Source organism: Lactuca saligna, chromosome 5 (assembly GCF_052625555.1).
Source record: "Lactuca saligna cultivar CGN05327 chromosome 5, ASM5262555v1, whole genome shotgun sequence".
Taxonomy (NCBI): Eukaryota; Viridiplantae; Streptophyta; class Magnoliopsida; order Asterales; family Asteraceae; genus Lactuca; species Lactuca saligna.
Genome location: NC_136421.1, coordinates 184,857,265 through 184,880,676, shown reverse-complemented (window position 1 = coordinate 184,880,676; position 23,412 = coordinate 184,857,265). Strand labels below are relative to the sequence as shown.

The window sequence follows — 23,412 nt, the reverse complement described above, 5'->3', positions numbered from 1 at the left end:
ATACCGATCTTGGCGGAGCCTTATTCGGTTTTGGCAAACTGTTTGTGACGTTTTCATGAAACACCTTTTTGTTCTTTTGAAAAACTGCGCTTTTTTATTTCGGTCATCCTTCCAATCATCATCCTGAGAACAAGGTGTGGAGGACTTTCTAGTTAAAGACCTTCCTCTAGATTCATTCTCTCCTCTTGGTGACATATAATGTATAAAAATCCTATTTAGACAATTCCTAGCTATATGTACACCAATACCACAATTAAAACAAATCTGTTTATTATTAAAGCTGGTACTGCTTTTCTCAGATTTATTTTCTTTCCTAACATCCTTACTTTTCCCAAAAGAATATGTACAAGAAGCAGGTTGTGAGATAAGTGAGGGTTCATCAAATGGTGTAACTTGTGGATTTGGTGTGTTTTCATCAGAATTATCAAACAATTAATCAAACACTTCAAAAAAGTTTAATTCAGTATCAGTAGATGCAGAAGTATCATGAAAAACATTGTTATTTTTAACATCAGAAACAATAAATTCTTTATTTGAAATTAAAACTTCAGGTTCAGACTCAGTTTTGTTATCAGAAACAGATCCTTCAACTTCGTGCTTTGACTGATCTAAGGATTGATCTGCAGGGGAAGTAGAAATATTAGAACTTTCAACATTAATAACTCCTCCTAAAACAAAACCAGTTGGCTTGCCATAAACCATGAAAGATTCGTTGGCAATCTCCTCATCAGTGACAGGGTGATACTGACAATTATGATTGAAAGGATGAGACACTTTATCGTATCCTAAACCCTTTTTTTGGTTTTGTTTGAACTGCAGGCAATGGTCAATCATGTTGGCAACTACCTCACTTGATATATCATATTTTTTAAAATCAAAATTGGCAGTTTCAAATTTGTCTTTTAATGTATCAAGCTTAGTAATTAACTCAACATTATTTCTCTTGATATAGTTATAGTTTTCACATTTATTACTGTAGGAAAATTGCTTAGCTCTGAATACTGCCATAACTATCTACCATGTGACGTCCATCTCTTCCACATCTTCTGGATGAATCTGATCCAGACTAGCAAATGACAACTGAGATGGAAGATCTCCAGCAACAAGAGCATTATAGCAGTTTACTAGTCCTGTGGCAAAAGCAAGATTGTCATCACATTCCTTTGTGTTTGAGGAGGAGGTCACAATTGGTACATTGGAGGAGGGAGCAGCTTGAGGAGTGACAGACAACTGGCTTTGCGAGTAAGGCATTGATGATGAAGCAGTAATGGTTTGGATCTGAGGTTGTTGAACAGCAAATGTTTGACCTAAAGAAGGAATGATTGATGAAAGAGCGTTGTTCGAGGAAATTCCAAGATTTGCAGTCGAGTACGAATTCATATGGTTAACCTCTCGCTGTTTATCATCAATATCACAAGCTTTGATGATCGCCATTGTGTCAGCAAGAGTGATGGGATTCAGATCCTGGGTCTTCTTAATAACAGCTACATTCATGTCCCATGACTTTGGAAGAGCATTCAACAACTTTTTGTTTATCTCAGATTTATTTAAGAAGATCCTAGCTATATTTATTTCAGTAGTGAGAGTTGTGAATCGCTGCAACTATGCCTCTAGGGTTTCTCAAGGAATGTAGTTGAACATATTGAACCTGTGACGCAGCATATCCTGGAGGCTTTCCTTCATATCTTCATTTCCTTCAAATACCTCAATCAAGGCCTCCCACAAAGCTTTAGCTGAAGTATACTCTCTGAAACCTTGAGCTATATCCGGATATAAAGCCATGGTCAGAGTGGCCATTGCCCTTTCATGTTCCTCAACTTTCTCAAAGTCTTCATCTGTATAGTTCTCAAATGCTTTGTCAGTTAGTTGTCCTGCAACAGTGGTGGTAATTCAGACATGAACCTTGATGATGCTTCTCCAAACCTTGAAGTATTTCATTTTAATATACTTCTCAATCCTATATTTCCACTCAGAAAAACCATCTGCAGACAAAAGTCTTGGAATGCATGTAGTTGTGCCCATGATAGAATCCAGCTCATGATGATGTGTTTGGCTTTGAGAATCCATTGATTATTAAGTTTTAAGGCAAAGATTTAAAACAAAATTGTTAAAATTCAGTTTCCGGTCAAAGCTTGAGTTTACGGTCAAAGTTGGGTTTGTAGCCGTCAAAATCAGTTTACGGTCGAGAGATTATGGTCTAAGTGTTTACTGTTAACAAAGTTGCACTGATTACGGTTATTAAAGCTTAGTTTACGATTATTAAAGATACACAGTTTACGGTCTTTGAACAGAGTTTACGATCCTTGAATGTTCTTGAGTTTACGGATGTAAACTGGGTTTACGGCCGTAAGCATTTTGCAGTAAACTCCCAGAAGTTCACGAAAACACGATTTTGAAGGGGATTCAATCCCTTTTAGCAGCGAAAATGCCAAAAACAATCTCTAATAGTGAAGAACACGAATTTAAACGGCCAAAAACTCGATTGTAAGATGCTTTGACACCGGTCTCGCTCTGATGCCAATTGTAAGGTCCTAAAACGGATCTTTAACAATGATCAAACAATCGAACAATTAAATAGAATAAGAATCGGAGTAGAAATAGAATTGAAACAAGCTTGCACACACTTTTATTGTTTAATATGTCTGGTAGAAACTGTTTACTATAGCCGTGAACTCTCTGGTATCAACAACCAATAATGACCTACACAACCTCTATTTATAAGAGACATGGGTCGGAAATAGAGTTTACGGCCGTAAACTAGTTTATGGCCGTAAACTCACCACAAAACCGCAAACTTCAATTTAACCTACTATTACACCAAAAATACTCAAAAGAATTATTACAAATGAAATCCTAGACCACACCACTAATTGAGCCTTTCAATATATATATATATATATATATATATATATATATATATATATATATATATATATATATATATATATATATATATATAATGAATCAAGTAATAAGTAACAACCTAATTTTTGCAAAGAAAATTTTCATTTTTTCAATAATCAAACCATTTTCATAAACATAAATTTCCAAAAACAACTGTTTTCAAATTCACGTTCATTACATCATTATCTTCCTTAAAAACATTAGAGTGTCCCAAAACACATTAATAACGGAGAGATAGAGTGCATGCCACATCATCACGCCATGCCCTTGCCGTTGGGCTCAGATGTACCTGAAACAAATTCACAAACGGTAACCTTGAAAGCTTAGTGAGTTCGCCAGAGAGCACCCACACACAATCACGCATAGCATATCATACAACATAAACAATTATCCAAGAAACATAAACCATATATGCAAATCACATAAGGAAGCCCTGGAAACCTTCCAAGGTATTACTACAGGTTCCATGGGAACCCCCACATGGTCTTAGTCCAGTGCCTCGGGAACCCTCTCAAGGTATTTGACCTAGGATGCCAAGGAAACCCTCCAGGGTCTTACAACTAAGTGCCTAAGGAACCCCCCGAGGTCTTACACACAAACATAATCACATAGCACACCAAATCACAAAATGTCTAACACATGTATCATTATCACGGAATGGAGTGGCCTTGGTGCCTTAGACCCATCGGTATGGTGAGGAGACTCACCTCAATTTGTTGAATACAAACACTGCCCTCCGAACAGTCTGCAATGCCCCAAGCTGGACAATAATAATGGTAATATAATCAATATTGGAAATTTAAATTAACCATAGGGAAACCAACATCCAAACCCCTCCCCAAGGCTCAAATACCCTTTTCTTACTAATGTGCCCCAAAGTCCAAGTCCAATATCCTTAATGGGCCTTTTGGCTCAATAAGGCCCAACCGTTGCATCCATGGCCCATACAGATATAGAAGTCCGTAATTCATAGAATACAACCAATCCTTACTTCCAGATGAGGCCCACAGGCTTAAAGGCCCAAAACAGATTAAGGCTTAACTGTTGCTACGTATGCCTAGTGTACCATCTTTGTATGCGCAGTGTACTGAGGGTTTGGGGCTATACGCCATGTAAAACTAGTTACGCCCAGTGTACCCCCAGTTTAAGCACTTTCTCCATTAAGTGCTTAATGCTTGGTTTCCTCATGACCAAAACTCAGATCTATGTCTGTTAAAACGTCCTAAGGCATAAAGTTGCAACCTTTATGCCCTTGCATGCCATAAAATCTTCCAAAACTTCCATTAAGGCCTTTTCAAGGTTCTTAATCCATGCATGAGGCCTAAACATCCATCAAGATCCCATTTTATGCTTCTAAACGACCAAGGGACCTCAGATCTGTCATCCTCATCTTTTGGAGTTGTTTAACTCTCCAAAAGAGGTCCAAAACCAAGAAATGGGCAAAACTAGAAAACCCTGGCTAGATCTAATGATTTAGATGGAAAGGTGCAAGCTTTTTATCTCCCTAAGCTTTGTAAGGTGAGTTTGGTGCAGGATCTTGAAGCACCTATACGATCGAGACTCTCTGGGGTTAAATCCAAGGGACTTAAGATCGTTTAAATAGGCCTCATGTCTGAAGATTAGGGTTTTGGCTCTCTGACGTGTACGCCCGGTGTACCCTTACATACGCCCAACATACGTGAGGCTCCTCCACGATCAATAATGCAGAGTACGCTAAACGTACGCCTAGGTATGCCCATTATACTTGAGGAACCAAATACGCACATAAATGAAATCTTGAGGGTTTCCAAGACATACCAGATTAGGGTGTTATATAATAAATCTTGCACCACTATACAAATAAATTCAAAAATGTCATGTCATTACTTTTGATATTTCAACCCAACATTCTCCCATTAAATGTTGAAACTAATAAGCAACATAATTTTCACTCGTGGAATTCTCTCCTAAAATTACAAGAATCATTAGTGAAGTCTTGGGATGTTCAAAGAAGATAAAATCTAAGAAAATCTTCAATCAAAAACAAATAAAAAACTACAATATCCCTTTGAATAAGCAACTCTCCCCCTTGATTCTTCAATAAGTGGTTAGAAAGGATCGAGAAATTCTAAAGCTCAATATTGACCACTTTTCAAGGTCTCAACAAAGAATATTCAAAACAAATCGATTTGAAAAACAAAAAAAACAAAGCAGTTAAATTAATATTGAAAATCTATGACTTCGAAATCAATTATTGAAAAATATCTTTATAATCAACAAAAAGAAGCTTCAATTCAGATCTTCATAATAGTAACACCTCTTGCCAAAGTATACGGAAACTTCTTGCTAAAGTTAAGTATCCCAAAACTTTGGAAATGAACTGTATGTAAGTCTTCGATATGAACAAATTTTTTTTGGAGCTAATGAACAGTAACTTACTGGAATTCATGATCTACAGAATACAAAGCACTCTGAAACTTCGATGCTCTTATATATATATATATATATATATATATATATATATATATATCATGAAAATCAACATCTTTATATTCTTTCTTCATACCAAATCTATATATATATATATATCATGAAAATAAACATCTTTATATTCTTTCTTGATACCAACAACTCAAAGTCTTCGAAAACGGAGCAAACATAAAATTATGCTGGATTTTCTAGGTTTTTTTTGTGCTCAAACAAACAAAAACGATAATACTTTTGTTTTTCAGGTTTTTTTAAGGCATTAAACAAAATGAAAAAGAATAAATATCTTTTTGTGTTTTTCATATTTTTTGAGGTAAAAAAATTAAGGTTGTATATTTTTGGATTGACAAAATCACCTTTCGTTGGTTCTTGTGAAAGAGGTGAAGGATTGTTTGATCTCATACACATATGTGTGTGGGCCCTTTAGATCCACCACAAGGGGTGCAAATCCATTTATGTGACTTTTATTGATTATTATAGCAGATATGGCTATATCTACTTAATCAAGCCTAAGTCAGAAACCTTTGAAAAGTTCAAAGAGAACAAACAAGAAGTCGAGAATCAATTGGGTAGGAAAATCAAGATGCTTAGATCCGATAGAGGTGGCGAGTATCTTAGTATCGAGCTCCACAACTACCTCAATGAATGTGGAATAGTTTCACAATTAAGGCCTTCTAGGACAACACTAGTTAATGATGTGGCTGAGAGGTGTAATCGAACCTTATTAGACATGGTTCGTTCCATGATGAGTCGAGCTTCTTAATCTTGTCCCAACAAAGAAGGTTGCCAAAACACCTCCCGAGATGTGAACAGAGAATGTTCCCTCGGTAGCACATATCAAGGTTTGGGGTTCTGAAGCTTTCGTTAGATGAGAGACTCACGACTAGCTTGAACCTTGTAGTAAGAGATGTATTTTCATCAGCTACCCACAAAAATCTTTTAGATATTTGTTCTACAGACCTAGTGAGAACATGGTCTTGGTAGAACGAAGGGGAGTCTTTCACGAGAGAGTGCTCATATGCCTAGAGGACAGTGGGAGTACAATTGATCTTGAAGAAATTCAAGAGTCAAATGATGAAGGAACCTCTAAACATGCTACGGCTCAACCGGTGGAAGAAATTCCATTTGAACCAGTTGATGAGTCATTACCTCTTAGGAGTTCTAGTAGATTTAGCTTTCCTCCTGTGTTGTATGGTTTCCATATAACGACAGAAGGTGATACATTTATCAATGATAGTACACTGGTAGGCTTTGATGAAACCACTAACTACAAGGAAGCAATGGTGGGTCCTGAGTCTGCCAAGTGGAAAGAGGCAGAGGACAGCGAGATAAACTCTATGTATGACAACCAAGTTTGGAAGTTGGTTGAAAATTTACCAGGTCGTAAGACAGTTGGGTGCAAATGGATCTTCAAGAAGAAGACCAATGTAGATGGAAAGGTACACACTTTCAAAGCTTGACTAGTTGTGAAGTAATTTACTAAAACCCCAGGGGTGGAATATGATGAAACCTTCTCACTAATAACTAAGATTAAATCTATTATGTTAATGTTATCCATAGCTGCGTTTCATGACTATGAAATTTGCTAGATGGATGTCAAAATCGCCTTCCTTAATGAGAAGTTGGCTGAAGATGTTTACATGAGTCATTTAGAGGGTTTTGTGGGTGAAAAGTATCCCAATATAGTGTGTAAGCTTGAGAAATTAATTTATGGAATATTTGATTTGATGAGAAAGTTAAAGAGTTTGGCTTCTCTAGAAGTGAAGATGAATCTTGTGTCTATGTCAAAGCTAGTGGGAGTATAGTAACCTTCCTAGTATTGTATGTTGATGACATACTTCTTATCGGGAGTGACATTTTGACTTTGCAAGAAGTTAAATCTTGGCTTGGAAAGTGTTTCACTATGGAGGATATAGGAGAGGCTGCTTATATTCTGGGGATAAGAATTTTGAAAGACAGGAGCAAAAGAGTAATTGGACTTAGTCAAAGTAGATACTTGGATAAGGTGTTAAAATGTTTTAGCTTGGAAAATTCCAAGAAAAGAGAACTACCTATCTAGAGTAATACTAAACTAAGGAAGACTCGGAGTTCGAGTATTGAAGCCGATATAGCAGAAATGATTCGATTTCCATATGCTTCCGCCGTTTGATCAATCATGAATGCTATGACATATAGTCGCCCTAACGTTGCCTTTACTTTGAGCATGGTTAGTCGATTTCAGAGAAATCCGAGTAGAGCTCATCGGATAGAGGTCAAGAATATTCTTAAGTATCCGTGAAGAACTAAGGACTGGGTACTTGTGCTTGGTGGTAGTGATAACTTAAGAGTAACTCGGTATAGCGACACCACTTTCCGATAGATAGAGACAAATTTCATTCTCAATATGCCTTGGTATTTACCTGAAATGGAGGAGCAGTAACTTAGAGAAGTTCCAAATAGGAGACGGTGGTTGATTCTACATGTTAATCAGAATACATAGCAGCAAGAGAAGCATCGAAGGAGGATATATGGTTGAAGAACTTCATCGGAGACCTTGGAGTTGTGCCAACCATAAAGGAGCCAGTGGAGATTTTCTATGATTATGAAGGAGTAGTTGCCTTATCAAAGGAACCGAGAGATCATAGCAGATCATGACATATCGACAGAAAATACCATTTTAGCAAACATAGAGTAGAAGGAATCCTCGTTGTGAATAGGGTATAATCAGAAGAAAATCATGCAGATCCCCTCACAAAGGGTCTAAGTAGGGTTAAGCACGTTCAACATGCTAGGAGCATTGGTCTGAAGGATGATATTAGTTTTAGCATTTAGATAGGTATAAAGAAACTTGTAACAAAGTAGATGTAATTAACTTTTGATGATTAAATAATGGAGAATTATTTATGTGTATTGTTTACTATCTTTTGTCAATTGTTTTTTTATTGTGTTTCATTTTGCATTTATTACTTTCAAAAAAATTGGATTATTCAAACATTCATGGTCGATCATACTTTTGGAAGTAAGAAGTGAATTAAGGTTGTCATGAATTGGGTTGTAGATTATCTAAGGGGTTAGACATAGCAATGGTTTGCTACAACATTCATGAGTACTTGAAAATAGGGATTTTGAGTATTGGATTAACCCACGCTCACAGAATTACTTCATGGAATTCATCACGAATAACTGTGAGACGATAATATCTTATGGTCTTTAAATGGAGATATATGAGTTGTAGTTTACAAATCAATTGTGCGTTGGTAATATGTAAACACATCAGTAACTTGATGTTATGAAACAAATTGTTTTGCGTGATTTCGTAAGTAAATAGCATAAACATATAAGTAAAAGTTTATATGTTCCTTTTTAACCTTAGGAAAAAAGCGATATCTTGGGCACCTCGATGATTTGGTGCTGACTTATAGTGTCAGGCCCGACTAGGACTAAATTGATGTGTTCGATGAGTAGTTCTTTGTCATTAAAAATTAGAAAATTGAAATAAGTATTGGACAATGAGATTAACTCCATTCCATGTCATTTGTCCACATGATATTTTTCAGAACGGATGATTATATGATCATTTATCTTAGGACATGTAACTGACTAGGTCAGAGTTCGACAATGGCTTTGAGAGCTACAATTTCCTAATCAGTTTAGAACTTATACTGGCAATTATAACTATTAGACTTATCCACATGGAAGACTGTTGGATTAGGTGTCTAATCCTATAACTATAAATGGTATATACTTGAATTGATATTAACACAGTCCTTTTGGGTTTCCTCAAAACTAGCAACTACACAGGATAACTTTTGGGAAGAGACGGTGAATTTATTATTTGATTAAAAATTGAATAAAACAATTTGTTAATATGTTATAAGAATAATATATTGATTAGAAATAATAATATTTAATTAATATTTAATCATAATTTAATTGGAATTAATTTGGGATTAAAAGAATTAATTAAAAGTACAGGGGCTAAAGTGCAATTGTTCAATAGTTGAACAAGAGGTTCCAAAAGCTTCCTAGGGAAGGAGGTGAACAATTTTCATATGGATAATCCAGAGTTTCTAGATTATTCCATGTGCATAAATAAGGAACTGGATAATTACCAATTTAAAATATTAATATTAGATTCAAATTAGGGTTAACCAAGACATCCTTGTTGCACTATAAATAGGTCGTTACCCCTTAGGGTTTTTGGCCACTTGAAACCCTAGGGAGATAGTTGAAAATTCTTAGCTCCCATATCCCCTCTTCTCTTTCATTCTCTTGCTATTGTTGGTGTGATCTATTAGAGGCACTAGATTTGTGGTGCTTTCTCTCTAAACTTCAACAACATAAGGGTTCTTGTTATTCTTCAATAACAATCAAATGTATGTATTCTAACCCTAGTTATTAATTTTGAAATTAGGATATGCTTCCTAGGGTTTTCTATTTGATATTTAAAAGTTGTATGTTCAATTAGAGAAAACATAGATCAAGAATTAGGGTTGCATGTACACATAGGTTTTTGTTTGTTATGATCAAAACCCATCAAAAACATCATGTATCTTGCTTGACGGTGAAATCCGAACACCAAAACCCATGTCAAACCCAAAAACTTGAGTTTTTACAAGTTTTGATGTTCATCAACCACATGCATCCGAGTTTTCTTCTTAAAAACATCATTTTGAACAAATCTAATCCATGCATGGTTCTTAAACCAACATATATGTGATGATCTTCAAACATAAATGCTAGATGACCAAAGCTTTTTTGTTAAAAGATTTCAAATGTGTTCATAAAGGATTTATGCACAAAAAATATCTAAAACTCATTTTCTATCTAAACCCAAAATTTTCCCAAATCTCAGTGGTATAATAAGATTATCAGGAAAGTTTCATGTATTAATTCATTTTTATTGATTTATTGCAATTTTTGCAAGAAAATGAGGCCTTAAATAACATAAAATACTTCCTGAGGCCAATAATTTCGAGGAAATTTTTGAGAAGACCTATTCTGTAAACAAGTAGCTGTCATGAAGTTTGAACAAATTTACTACCATTTACTACTATTTTGAATATTATTTGTGTTGAACTTAAATAAATCATAAAACTATGTTCCCAAATATAAAAACAACATTTAATAAGTTTTTCTACTTCTACGCTCTAGATAACTAATATAAAAATATATTGAGGATTTTCATAACATAGTTCTATTTTTCCATGACCTATGTGTATTTAATGGACTAAATCGGGGAAAAATGGCTACACTTGTCTATAAATCATGAAACGTTACCAGTAAGCCTTCTATTACGATAGAAGATTAATTAAAAAATTTAATGATTTTTCTCAACTGTTTACTGTTTTTCACGATTTAAATGCTTTTTTAGTGAAATAAATAAGGAAAAATATTTAAACCATTCAAAAATCATATAAACTTATCAAAGCTTCCTTGATTATATTCGAATCTAGAATCATTAGTTTGGGGATTTAGTTCTACTTTTTTCTATTTAGTTCTATTTTCCTAATATTAAACACCCATAATCGAAAAATCGGACTCCACTATATGAAAACCACTTTTCATATTTTTCTCAGATTATATATATTGTATAAAAGTTTTAAAAAAGATAGGGAATTATTCTTAACTATTTAGTATTTTCAAGATTTTATGATGTTTTCGATTAATTAAATGGTGGAAAATAGTTAAACATATTTAAAAATCATAAAAAATTACAACGAGGCTCTAAATTATAGTTATAAATTAAATCTAAAGTTCAAAATTTTTTAGAACTTATTTGATGTAGCTTTTGGATTTTCATCTTGTAAAACATTTCCAAAAGTGTTAAAATACATTTCAAACAATAACACAAAATGAGATTTGTCACTTGAAAATGTTAATAAGTCAATTGGTATATGGAAATCTAAATTTTCCGAAAAGTACTTCCAACTTATAAAAAACATAACTTTGACACAATATTGGCATAATTTTATTGTAGATGTTAAGTATGTTAGTGTTAGATTTCGATTAGAGACTCACTAGTGTATATCATTATCGTAGGGAATCGGTAGTGGTACAAGTGGAACTTTGTTCAAAGAATCATTAGCATCATGTCGAAGCATGTGAGTATTCAAGATCCCCCCCTATTTTTGATTTTTAAATGTTTTTGGGGGTGGAAAAGCATGTCCTAACTATTTATGTTTGATGTATATATATATTGAATTGTATCAAAACTTATTATTATAATTTGCAACATTTTGCTATGTATTTGTACATAACTTGAAACATGAGGTTTTATCGTCTTAAGTCCCTTATACTTTACTCCAACCATTAACTCTTTGAGCCAATGGTCATTATGAATAGAGCTATTACGAATTGGCAACCCTTCACTTGCCAGATTGCTTGCGTACATGTTACCATGTTCATCTATGGGACGATAAGCATAGATCTTGATAGGGCATCAGTCGTAGGCTTGGAGCCTTCAACCCGCTAAACCTGGTAAGGAAACTCACCTCAAGTGTCGAATGATAGCTGAAAATGTCTCTGCTCTAGAACCAGCTCTACTCAACCCCTAAATCAAAACAACCCCTTAGATACCATTCCATGTTCATAACCCCTTAAGGGTCAACTTTGGTCACAATCAAATTCAAGGTCAAAGTGAAAGTCAATGCTCCGAGTTGACTCAACTCATTTAGTTATCCTTCAACTTGTTGAGTTTCCATAAATCACAGAATCACGATATTTTGAATCAACTCGTTGAGTTATCCTTTAACTTGTCAAGTTCCTCATTTTTCAACAGAATCGGGACAATCCCAAACCAACTTGCCGAGTTCCCTTATGAAAGTCTGCCAACCCACTTAATGCATTAAGCAACTTATCTACAAACCAAAGCCCTATCTTCTAGATCTAGGCTAAAAATATTCCTAGACAGGTAAATTTTCCAAAATTACCCATTAAGAACAACATGAAAAGTATTAAGCTCAAACCCCAATCCAAAAAGGCTTATGTCTTAATCCAAAATCATCATATCTTCAAGATAAAGCTCTTGAAAACAGATTTGGACCTTAAAGGCTAAAAGGTCACGTAAAGTCTCCAACTTTACTCACATGCATGGCCAAAAGAAGCTTTAAAGGAAAAAACAAAGGCTTTGAAGGTTCATGGAGCTCGTAGGGCCATAAAGTTCGCACCTTTATGATATGAAAGCTCCTAAGACCCTAGATCTGAAAGGTTCTGCCCATGTGGGGCGTCCAACTCCTAATGATCACTTCACTTGGATAAAACAAGCAAAAGAGCATTAAGATGTAAATATAAGTAACCATATAGCAACGTAGAGACTTTTTACTAGGAAGATCTCGAAAATAAAGCAAGGATTTTGGATCCAGTAGCTCCTTCTTGTATCTCCGAGCTCCCCTTTCTTCCAATGGTTTCAAACACACACAACACACTAAAAAATGGCTCACAATCACTCAAACGTGACTTAGGGTTTCGAGGATAGGGTATAGGACAGTGGAGGTTAGAAATGAGACCAACATATGGGGCTTAAGTTGTCTAAATAGTGTCCAAAACCCCAAAATTAGGGTGTCATTTCTTCTAGACAACTCATCGAGTTGAGGCCTCCCAACTCTTCAAGTTGGCCACTTAAAACACACGGTCCATAACATTTCAACACGACGAGTTGGTGCCCCAAACTCATCGAGTTGCTCTACAAAATTGAATAATTGAGAAGTTTAAATACATATCGGAAACCAGGTGTTACACTTCTCCGCCTCTTGTCTCGGACTTCGTTGTCAAAGTCCGCTACCCCAAATAATCTCGAATAATGCTCTCGCATCTCTTCATACAACTCCTATGTCCACTCCTACCCTTTGTGGTGCCGCCACTGCACCTTCACTAACTATACAACCTTGTTCCTCAAGGTCTTGATCTTCCGATCTAGAATTTCCACTTTTCTCTCAACATAGTTCAGGCAGTCATCAACCTGAATATCCTCCTAGGGTACAACTGTGGAATCATCCACTAAACACTTCCGGAAATGCAAGATAGGAAAGGTGCTATGGATCTGACTAAGCTCAGCTGGCAGATCCAGTTGATATACAACCCGGCCTACCTGAGCCAAAACCCTAAACGAAAAAATGTACTTGGGGACCAGCTTGCCCCGCTTCCTGAACTGGATGACATCTTTCCAAGTTCACACCTTCAGGAGAACCATATCCCCCACCTGAAACTCAAGGTCCAACCAGCACTTGTCGATATAGTTTTTCTTGCAACTCTGAGCTGTCTGGAGTCTGCTACAAACTTGTTGGATCAACTTAGTAGTCTTGAGTACCACTTCGGTACTCCCCATGACTCGTTGACCGACCTCGTCCCAACAAATCGGTGTCCTACATTTCCTCCCATAGAGCATATCGAATGGAGGTCAATCTATGCTAGCGTGATAGCTGTTGTTTTATGAAAACTTCGCTAACAAAAGATATGTATCCCAACTCTCATCAAAATCCAATACACATGTGTGTAGCATATCCTTTAGAGTCTGGATCGTCTGCTCACTTTGTCCATCAGTCTGAGGGTGAAAAGCTATATCGAATTGAAGACGAGTGCCCATCTCATCGTGAAACCACTTCTAAAATCTAGAAGTGAAGCGAACATCTCTGTCTGATACAACTGAAACTGGCACCTCATGACGTGTCACTACCTCACGAACGTATATATCGGCTAGCGTCCCAGTTGATATACTTTCCTGGATCAGGATGAAATGCACACTCTTGGTCAACCGATCCACGATGATCCAAATAGAATCCAGTCCATGTGCGGTCCTGGGAAGCTTTATGATGAAATCCATAAATATGTCGTCCTATTTCCACACGGTATCTCTAACGGCTTCATCTTGTCGTGAGGTCGCTGATGCTTGGCCTTAACTTTCCTGCAAGTCAAGCACCATTCCACAAACTAGGACACATCCCACTTCATACATGACCACCAGAAATCAGGATAAAGATACCTATACATCTTCGTCACCCTAGGATGGATGGAGAACCTAGATTTGTGGGCATCCTCCATTAGAACCTGACGTACACCACCCATATATGGCACCCAGACCCTCTGATGCAGGGTCAGTAGCCCACATCTATCATAATTGAATGAATCCACCTGACCCACACTGCACTCACTCTTCTGATGCTCTTCCTTCATAGCCTCTACCTGTGCCTCTCGAATCTACTCCAATAACAGTGTAATCACTTTCATCCTCAGTCATATATCCCTGATCGGAGTTGCGACTGTCTTGCGAATGAGAGCATCGGCCACCACATTAGCCTTCCCCGAGTGGTAAAGGAACTCACAATCATAATCCTTCACCACATCCAACCAAAGATACTGCCTCATGTTTAGGTTCGGTTGGTCCATCAAATACCTCAGACTCTTGTGGTTTGTGTAAATAGTACCCAATAGAGGTAATGCCGCCAAATCTTGAGGGCGAACACAATGGCCCCCAACTCCAAATCATGCATCGGGTAATTCGCCTCATGAGGCTTCAACTTCCTCGAAGCGTAAGAGATAACGTGGCCTCACTGCATCAATAATGTCCCCATAGTTTTAATTAGTCTCTTTTTGATCACTAAATTAATTCCAAATTAATTATTGATCAATAGTAATTAAATCATACGATTTCATATTAATATATTAACATATCATAAATAACCTCTTCTCAAAAGTCCATCTTATCAAATTGTCATGGTGATACGTAACCTAAATGGACCATGCCACTCTCGAGTCAAGTACATACCAATTATAGTTATGGGCTTAGACACCTAATCCAACAGTCTCCCACTTGGATAAGTCTAATAACTATTATCGCAAGAACGACTCCAACCCGACTAGGAATCGTAGCCGCTACTGAACTCTGACCTAGTCAATGACATGTCCATTAGATAAGGGATCATATATTCCTCCATTCTAGATATCATATGGACTGAGACATGAGTTATAATCATTCTCTCTTTCCATCTGTTGTTTCCTGATTTCCGATTTGCGAGGACCGACTAATTGAACGAATCACATCAATCCAGGCTTGGTCAAACACTTAGGTTTGTCATCACTAAATCATTGAGGGGCCCATTGATATCAATTTTAACCACATCGAGTAAAACGAACGGATAAACTTCGATTCAAATGCTTGCTTGTACTTACTCATCAAATTACACACAACAATATGTTTTATAACACCAAGTTACTGGTGAGTTTACACATATCAATGTGCAACCGACTCGCAACTACAACTCTTATGTCTCCATTTCAAGAATATAAGATATTATCGTCTCACAATCACTCGTGATAAAATCCACGAAGTGATTCAGATGAGCATGGGTTGAATCTATTACTCAAATCTTATTACAGTAGTATTCCTGAATACTACAACTATGTCTAAAACACCTAGACAAACTACAGACCCATTCATGACAGTCTTGCCTCAATACCTACTTCTAAAGTATGATCAACTATGGATGGTTTGAATAACCTATTTATTCAGGAAGTCAAAACATACAAAGTGAAACAAAAGAATAATACTAATCCTATATGACCCCAAAAATTTTGAGTTCCATATTGATTACTCATTATTTATTGTATAATGTTTCATATAATCAACTTAATACTTGAATTAAAACAATAGTTTTCCCATGCTCCAAACATGCACACTATGTTTATCTATGATCCTTACTTTGTGAAATAGATCAATTGACAATGATGCTTATTTCACAATTCTAAATCCTTACCGTAAACATAAAAATACCAAATTCTTGCCATTTACTGTAATCTATTAGATTTTAAACTTATATGCAATGACCCTCTTGTAATGACTATGCACAAAAGTCACAGAAACTTGGCAACAGAGATTAAAAAGTATTCCACTCGAGAGTAATTCCATGGAATCGAATTCTCAAATTCAATGTACATTCCTTTGAACATCCTTCTTGCATTAAGTTTCCTAATCTTACATAGATTTAAAAAATAACTTCCAATTATGGAACATTTCCATATTCCCATTTTGACTATCACTTCTGAACAATAGTTGCCTCTTTTTAGAATATGTCAACATGGTCCTTCCAAAATTTACACTATACTTGTAACTATCCATAAGCAACCAATCTTTGGTAAACCTCAGATTGTCCAAATGGTGTCGATCCTCTTGCAATTCAGATGGGGTATTCAAACCATCAGGATGGTGGATATAATTTTTTTAACGGAGATTGACAAGTATTGCTAAAGGAAACAACCCGATTTGGATAGAGGCGAATCTGTTGGCATAATTTGCACACTTCCTTCCCATTCAAGAAGATTACCGAATCAAAAATTTTGTGATTTCCATAGATGAGATCGTAGTATGTGATGGAGTACCTATTTCCATTATTTTGGATAGAGAGTCTCCTTGTGTTTGTAGTCATTTTAAAAAGCCTCGGTACATAATTAAACGTAAGTACTACCTACTATCCTCAGATGTATGGAAAGGTGAATGAACTATCTACACTTTGAAAGACAAACTCCGAGCCCATATGATAAGTTTAGGAGGTATTTAGAGCTCCCAGTTATGATTAGTTAAATTTTCCTATAACAACAACTATCATGCCATTGTTAAATGTGCTCCCCTACGAAGCACTGTACGGGCTTAAATGTCGATCACCCCTTTGTTGGCTGGAAATTGGCAATAGCAATTAATGAGGCTTGGTAAAGATCAAGAAAGCACTGACAAGATCACAAAAATATATGATAGACTGGAAGGTGTTTGCGTTCGTAAGAATAGCTATGCTAATAACCATAGGAAACCCTTGGAATTTCAAGTGGGAAATAAAGTACTCTTAAAAATATCATCATGGAAAAGAATTTTACGCTTTGGAAAAAGAGGAAAACTAATTCCTCGCTATGTAGGACCCTTCAATGTTATTGAAATGATCAGTCGAGTGACATATAAGCTCAACATACCAGAAGAACTTAGTGTGATAGACGACATATTCCATGTGTTGAACCTCAAAAACTGCTTTGGTGGAGGAATCCTTAAACGTACCTCTAGAGGACCTCCAAATTAATGATCGACTAAAATTCATGGATGAACAAATAAAAATCATCAATCGGGAGGTTAAGCAGCGTAAACAAAGCAAAATCCTGATTGTTAAGGTTCTTTTGAATTCTAGGCACAAACCTGAGTTACATGGGAACGGGAGAATTTTATGAAGAACAAATATCCTCAACAATTTTCTACGTCTGAACCAAGCGTACCGCCAGTTGAAAAAATCAGGTTAGTACTCATCTAGAACCTTGTTATTTCCATGCGTGCACATAACTTGGCTTTATAAACAACAAGTTGAGCTAGATCACGACCTAATAGATCCCTCGGAACAAGTAGTGTAGCATAGCATGTAATAAGTTTTCAAATTGATATGTGAATATTCCAACTCGGTTGTAAAGTGCCAAAGATCAATCTCAAAAATAAACATGAAACCATATATCCCTATCTAATAAGCTAAACTAAATTCACACGTGTCCCTTCTATAATTATATAATGTCCAAGTCAAAATAAATCAGCATTTAATATCCGATTTTTTTACATTAATCAATCCCATCCCGTTTCCTAATAAGCCTTTGATGTTTCTTGCGCCAATTCATTCTTCCTTCTCCGTATTCGTCTTTGTCTCTTTCATCTATGGATTTCTCCACTCCAGGTAAGTAAATTAGGGTTTTTAATATCGATTAATTAATCTTGTTGTGGAGATCGTGATGGTGATGTTTTTTCTTGGTGACATATGCACACGTGTACACCATTCATTGTTCTTCATTTTATGTGATTCTCAATTCTGTTTGAAATTTGAAATTGGTATTTTTATTTCTATTGGAAGCAACATGCCAATTAGCTAGGCCAAACAAGTGAATTGCAGAGTTATACCATATTTTTCGGGGTTTATTCGAAAGCTTAGGGATTCTTACAAATAACAATGATATCAAAAGAAGTTTTAACGGTACTCCATTCAACTGATAAGTGGACTCCTTCTCATTGATTTTATGATTTTTTTTTAATTTCCTAGATTCGAATATTAGGTTTGTAAATGATCATCGATTGTGCATGCTTGGTTTTAGGTCATTCTTTCCCAACTATCGTTGCACTAGAGTTATCGCACCACAGTTATCAGTTACTTGTATTTTATTATGCTTTTATTCCTTTTCTGTTGTCTTGATGACAACAAAGTCTTTCTTACACAAGTCTTTTTTCTTCCTAAGGATGACTAAGAGTTGGAAACAAGTTCAACTCGTAGACACACAAAGTGGAAAAAAAGGAGACCAAACATTCTTTTATTCATATTTTCTCATACATCTGATTTGAAAACATTTTAATTCGTAATCTTGTTTTTTTTCAATTAGTTGAATTTGGATGAAACTATTTAAAATAGTTGAATGTTTGATGTTTTTGTCATGGTTTTTAGGCGTGTTTGGCAACTAGGCTTCAACCAATGTTCAGAATCAAAGTGTTGATGTTATTATCGAGATCAGCTTTCTTAAGATAACGGGTTTTATATCACATCTGGAAACCATATTTGAATGAATATCATCTTTTTATTTTTATTTTTAGTTGTTGGTTTGAAGATTTTGTAAAAGAAATAATCATTTTATTTATTAAATATAAAGTTGATTTTGGCATTTAAAAATGTAATTAACATTAGTTAAAAGGGGATCTGGAACGTCAGTTAGTTCTTCAAACTAGAACCCTTAATGATGTTTTTTTTCTTCATATGTAATTAATCAACTTTATGTGAATAGGAAAGAGAGGGTTGGTTTTCGTCATTGTTTGCTTCATGTTCTTATGTATGATCATATTTGATGTTCCATAGAAAAGCCTCTTGGATGCATCTAGCACTATAAAAAAAATGTCAATTAGTAACCAAAATGAAATGGTCATTAACGATAGAACTAGTTGCCACTAAATGATTTAGTGACTAAAATTCTGGTTGTCACTTTTCATCACTATAGATCCATCACAAAACCGATTTAGTAACCAAAATAAGATATGGTCATTAAATAGTGACTAAAGTAAATGCGTCACTAAATCTGTGATGACTAGTTTCGTCATTAAATATTGTCACTAATCATTGAAAGTCGTCACTGTTTTAACTACTTAGTGACCAATAAAAAATCGTCACTATCTTATCCGATTAATGACAAAAGAAAGTCGTCACTGGTTTATCCGATTAGTGACTATAACAGGTCGTCACTAATTTATCCATTTAAACAAAAAAAGGGTCAATAAAGATCAATGCAGATTAAAAGTCCAGATAACGAGGAGCGAGTTTTAGGAGTGTGATCCATAAAGTTCCAACCTACCTGCATAGGAGCATAAGAATGTATTAATCACCACATTTGATCGACATTTGGTCGTCACTAATCTTTCAGTTGGATCTGTTTCTATTCTGACCAGACATAACATTGCACGTGTACTTTCTGAATAGAAGGTTGTGCTTGCTACTAAATTAAGCGCATTTGGATCCGGAAAATAATGCAAAAAATTGTTTATAGTTAAAAAATTAAATGAAAGTACATTGTTATTATAGATAATAAATAATAGAAAGAACTTACCGGTCCAAGACAAACCACCAATCTCAAAGTGTTAAACAAATTTGCCATTTCTCCTAATGACATTGCTCTCACACCTCTTACCTGTATAAATTATGATGGAACTTGGAAGTCAATATAATATAATTTCCACAAAATTTAATAATGTAAAGAGGAAGGAGGGGTAAAATGGACAATCCACTTCTTGAAGTTTTAATGGATAATAGATAGTGATCTCCATTTAGAGAAAACTTCCTCAGTGGTAACTTGAATAGGAGTAAAAAATTTGTTCAACCTGTACAACCAAAAACAAATTAAACATTTAAAAAGTTAAAAAAATCTAATTAAATTAAATACCACTACAACTATAAAAAATACCAATTGTCTCCAAAACTTGTAGGAGAAGTCAAGAACAACAACATCCCTAAACAATTTCAAAAAAAAAAAACAATTTAATAAAACATTTAAATTAAAAAAAAAGTAAAAAGTAAAAAATAATATGACTTGTGCACGTGGAGGTAAAACCACTGCTTGTACTAAATCAAGTGGACCCATATTTTTGTTTCCTAAAAGTAATACAATAACAATATTAATAATACCAATCTGCAATAACAATATTAATAATATTGTACTACCCTGCTTGTACTACCCTGGTGATTTCTCCATTTTGCTTTAATACCAATCTGCAGTAACAATATTAATAATATTAAATATTAATTATCTTAAATAAACTGTTGTATAATAAAAAAAACATATAAATTATCTGAACGTAAGGATCTTCATATAGAACCCTACTATCTTTGAGACATAAAGCATGAAATCTTTCTGCAATATCTCCTTTTGGCTGTGAAGGATTAATAAAAAAAAGATAAATGATAATTAAAAATGAAAAATCAATAAAGATTTTTTTAAGGGAAAAAGAGATAGAACATTGACAGTAGATTCCTGGTTTTCAATAGGTGCAAGGGCTAAATCGTCATTTGAACCAACATCATGGACTGATTAAGACTCGTCAATAGCCAGTGAGCTTAAAAGATCACCAGAAGGCTGAGGGTCAACAATGGTCAAATCCCCATTTGACTCAGTCAATGGGGGGAGTATGATCCTAATATACATATATACCAATTACAAAAATATAAAAAAAAATATCTATATTCTAACCAGAGTTAAAATTATAATTTTATCCGGTGTGTAGGACCCTCACTGTATCGTTTGTGGTAGGGATCATCACCATAGTGAGTTGACTCACTTGCGGGGCCCCATTAGAAGGGCGCTGATCTGTCACCACTAAAGTAGTAGACACCTGTTGTTGTGTTAACATCTGTATCTTCCACTTTTTTAATCAACGAAGACTTCACAACACAAAATTTAAATTTAAATTTTTAAAAAAATGATGAAAGATTTATTTCAAAAGAAGAAGTCCATATAATAAAATATACCTGGCGTTCTCGGAATTTTGGCATTTCAGCTAATATATCCATTAAAGCTTCACCTTTCCTACTCAATGCAAAATACGCCACTGCTCTTTGTTGTATTTCAGCATCAATGCAACTTTCATATCTAAATTAAAAACAAATTTGTGGTTAAAAAATATGAATTTATGAATAAATAATGAAATGACATTAGATATTCAAATGTAAACAAACTTGCTGTAATTTGCCCAGATTTGATTCTGTAATTCAGGATCTGGTGACTATGAGTGCATCAAAATCTTTGCATATATTGTTAGAAGGATAGAGATTGTTGGTGTCCTGAAAAAAAGATAATTAATTAAATACTAAACACAAGGGCAAAAGCGTAAATAACGATGTATACGTACAATTCAGTAGGAAGCTTCTCATGTATGAGGCTCAAAATTTCCTTTGGACTACAACTAGGGCGTCTTGCCAAAAGGTGGCTGTATTCTCTAAGAAGATAAGCACTCACTTGTTCATTTCAATAAAATTAAATTATTTAAAATATAAAATCATATTTTTAAAAAGTTAAGGAGTTATAAAATGAGAGTTCACACACATACCTTCACCATTGTCTCATGTATGTCGGGTTTATCAAGATACTCTCTGGCTTTTAATTCTGAATAAGGCTAATGAATTATACGATAAGAAAGAGTTTTAAAACTTATAAATGATTTTATTTGTATAAATAAAGTAAGGTATAATATATATATATATATATATATATATATATATATATATATATATATATATATATATATATATAGTACCTGAAGGTCTTCATTGTCGATCAAGTGAAGTATAACATCCACATACCTGAAAGAAAAACAATGGAATTTACAGTTATACCCTTGGATGTGAGTGCATCATAAACATAATAAATGTACAACTTGCTCAAAGCTACTTACATCAACACTTTTGCATCTTTATTCTTTCCTTCTAGTTCATCATCAACCTCTTCCCTGAAGCTTATCTTTAACCCCTCAGCTCTTTCAGCAACTAAGCATGATTCCGGAATGACTAAATAGAGTGTTGTACTAGTATCTGTGGTTTCACTTGTAGTAAGTTGTTGGCTCTCTGAAAACCCGAATTAGACTCAAAAGGGTCTTTTCCACATGATTAGTGTTGTTCATCTACGACTTGTCCATATGCTATGATAAAAGAAAAAAATCATGAAGAGAGTTAATTGTATAATAACAATGATAAAAATTAAGAAAAATCAAGTGGGATCGTTAAATTGAGCAATAAGTTAATCTAAACTTTGTATATGAGATCAAAACTGAAATGTGCTACTAACTTATAGATCTATTAAATATAAACTAGCATGCCAAATAGTCTAAAGTAGAATCTGGAAGTTGTGAGGTTTAATAACTCTTTTATGTTATATATGTAATTACTTATTAAGGCCATCACAGATTTCATGACTATTAAATAAAGAAAGATTACTTACAACATATTTATCTGTGTGCAGGCCTTGGAGAAGGAGAAAGTCATGAAAAATATCAAGAACTTATAGAGCCAGAAGAGATGATCTCCCTTCAGAATGCTTTGCTTTATATCCGCCAAAACAACCAAATAAAAAATACCTTGATAAATTTTCTGATGTAAGAGAGGTGTTTTGAGAATGAATGGAATTTGGATTTCCATTGTGACTGATGAAAGAGAAGTGTGGAGACAACCTCATAGCATGGTTCGAATTCAACAGTTTGGTAGAATGGCAGAATAAACAAAAAACAACTAATTGTAAAATATATGCTAATTTAATGAAGCTTTTATGTTTGTTGAGAAATTCATGTTTCTAGTTGCTATGATATTAGGTACTATTTGGTAGAAAGGAATCAAGGAGCCGATCAGTTAGCAACTGAAAAATTCTAGTGGAGAAGATGTAACTACATCAATGGTCGGAGTGGAGAAAAGAGTACATGTTTGAATTCTAGTGGAGAACCGAGGTGTGTCCATAGGAGGGTATGTCCCGGCTACAATTGACCGAAGACGATGGACTGACAACGATTGACGAACAATGATTGACTGGTAACAC

At 34.9% G+C, this 23,412-nt stretch overlaps 1 pseudogene; it reads right to left on the bottom strand.

The window, feature by feature from the left end:
* Positions 1 to 2,403: 2,403 nt before the first annotated feature.
* Positions 2,404 to 23,021, bottom strand: LOC145046028 (AP-2 complex subunit alpha-1-like; annotated as a pseudogene).
* Positions 23,022 to 23,412: the final 391 nt, after the last annotated feature.